At 38.0% G+C, this 2873-nt stretch overlaps 1 non-coding gene across 1 annotated transcript; it reads left to right on the top strand.

Moving 5' to 3' along the window:
* Positions 1-2240: 2240 nt before the first annotated feature.
* LOC116071781 lies at positions 2241-2372 on the top strand. Its single transcript, XR_004111146.1, has one exon. It is a non-coding gene; the product is annotated as a small nucleolar RNA SNORA17 (small nucleolar RNA).
* Positions 2373-2873: the final 501 nt, after the last annotated feature.

Raw genomic sequence — 2873 nt, forward strand, 5'->3', positions numbered from 1 at the left:
CTGTTACATAGCCTAATGATTCCTGGGCATTAGTACACTCTATTGGAAAGATTTTCTGCAGATCCATGAAGATGTACTATCATGTAGTAATTCTGTGCAGACAAATAGATGATTTCATAATCTCTGATAATGATTTTATAGAACTCCTAAATTCATACAAGTAATTTGCAGCTCTCTGAAAAGCTGCAAACAGGGTTCTATAACTTTTGTGTGTCATGGGCTAATTGCACTAGGATAAGAAAGCAGGCTTTGAACAGATTTACAACCAAGAAAAACCATTCATTCTAGGTCAGGACTAAGGATGAAGCCATAGGTATACACTACAATAACAAGGTCATGTGAAACTGTTGCTTTGATTTTATAATGAGTCTATAGAATGAAATGCTGCTTTGAACTTAATATCAACATCCTTCTGTAAGTTCCCTTTTATGTAACATTTTTTTCTATGAGGTAATCTTCTAAAGAACTTTTGTCTTAGAGGGTATAAGAAGGCTAGATAGAAGGAATAAAGTGTGGCTTGGGGGGCTCTGTCCCTCATCTGGTACACATACATACCAAATGTATATAAATATATGTCATTTTGTCTATACATATATATGTAGGTCTATTTGTATGTATATAAGTATGCATGAATACTTGTGGAGTTAATGAGGCAGGTGGTCAGTCCCAACCAGGGTGTCTGTGTGTGTCTATGTGTGTGTGCTTGAATTCTCCCTTTCTTCATCTTCTTTGCTCTCTGGTTCATGAAAGGTTAAGAAGCTCCTCACCTGGCTAGTGAGGGGTTCCCAAGCCAAGAGAGAAGAGCACTAGCAATTAAGCTTTTTCTCCTCTCAATTCCAGGCTGCTACCAGTAAGAGTTTATTACCAGAAGCCTTCTGCTTTTGGTCTTAGAATAGCAAAGAGTTAAAAAAGGCAGATATTATTACAAATAAGCAATTTTAGCCCCTGCAAAACTACAGTTTTGACCCTAAGATCTGCTGATCCTACACAATGCTATTTTTTCAATACCTGGTGCTGGGCCAGTTCCTGGCAGTCAGTATTCCAGCCAGATCATAGGGACAGACCTAGGTCTTTGATTGTGACTCCTTGTCAGAATAGCCATGTTGCTGGATTTAAATTCCTGTACAGGATATTATAACAGAAAATTACAACTTAATACAATGCAGAGACTAACAAATAGTTGGGGGAATGACAATATCTACAACATAACCCCTATTTCTAAGGCCTAGGGATCATGAAGGGGAGAAGGAGTAGAAAGATAGTAAGAGCAAAATGACAAGAAAGTCTGCTGTGAGGTAGTGTCTCTAGTAATGGCTCTTTAAACAATACCTGAAGATTAATAATATCAATAGACAGGCTAACAATGAAGGAGGAAATTCTCATGGAGTCCAGTCCCTAACAAAGGGATAGAGACAACCAGTGACTTCTGTGATGGGAAGAGATGGCATCTCTCAAAGATGAGTCCCCTTATTGATTATCTTATACAAAGTGATTGTTCCTATAGTCATATACACATAAACAGCAAAAATTTATCTAGCAAGCTATATGTGTATATTTGTATATACATAGATATATGTATGTATAACAATTGTAATCAGAAATAAAGAGGCTATCAATTCTTGAGGATGTGTGGAGAACCTAGGAAGAGTTTAAGGGCAGAGATATTGGAGAGAAAGGAAGAGGAAGGGACAGTGATGTAATTAACCTTTTAATTAAGATATACTTAAAAATAATCATTAATAATAAATTTGATCATAGAACTCAAATCAGATATGAGTAAATGCTGGAAGGAAGACCTCAGAAACATAAACAGATAAATGACATAATTAAATAATAAAAACAATTTAATATATGAAAACAGAATTTAGTAAAACGATTTTAAAAACTCTGAAAAGGTAAAAATGAAATAAAACTGGAAATGAATGAAAAAACTTTAGGCATTCAAACAAAAACTTTCAGAAATCTTAACCAATAGATTAGATGATGTGGAATTATAGATATTGTGTTCAGAAAACATAATAGAGGAATTAGAATACACAATCAAATAAAGTAACAAATTCAAATGAATCTGAGAATAAAATACTCAGGACTTCTGGGACACTATAGAAAGGTCAAATATAGGAACAGATGTAGAAGATAGAATAGAAGCTCAAATCAAAGACACATAAAATATCATCAAAATCATAGGAAAAAAATTTCCCTAGCCTAAGGAAAGAGATGTCTATCAAGATATAAGAGACACTGCTCCTAGAGGCATGGCAGGTGTGACTTCTGTGTCATGTGTGCAACAGTAGGCGGCAGAGAGGAGAAAGGCTATGTCTATTCTCAGTGTTCTGACCTGTGAACATTTGAATGATTAGTAGCCTAACATTCCCTGAGAAAAGCGAGCCTGAGATGACCACTAATCTTAAGCCATAGGCCCTGACAGGCTCCCAAGGTGGGAAGCAACCCAGAGACTAGAAGAATACCACCTGGGACCACAACCCTGGGTGGGAGACAACCACCAGACAAGCACCATATCCTAAGATAACCCCTGCCCAGTGCCATAATGCATGAGTGGATCATATCATTCCTGGGACTACTCCAGAAATGGCCCCAGCCATTCAGAGATCCCAGTCACCACTAAGAGGAGCAAGTAAGTGGTGGAAAAATGGAAAAGAAAGAGAAACAGAAGGATGTGGGCACAATGAAAAGAGGCAGAACTGGAGAAACGAGGGTAGTGAAGAACAACCTGATGTGAGTAGGTAGTGATGCCACCTGGAACCATGGTGGAGTGCTGTTATCTGGGTCCATGACAGGGTCCATGGCCTTGCAGCAGCAGGAATCTGTTACCACCACAGGCCAGATGGGCATCCCTGGTCTGCTATAGGGAA

The sequence above is a fragment of the Mastomys coucha genome, unplaced genomic scaffold, assembly GCF_008632895.1.
Source record: "Mastomys coucha isolate ucsf_1 unplaced genomic scaffold, UCSF_Mcou_1 pScaffold22, whole genome shotgun sequence".
Classification (NCBI taxonomy): Eukaryota; Metazoa; Chordata; class Mammalia; order Rodentia; family Muridae; genus Mastomys; species Mastomys coucha.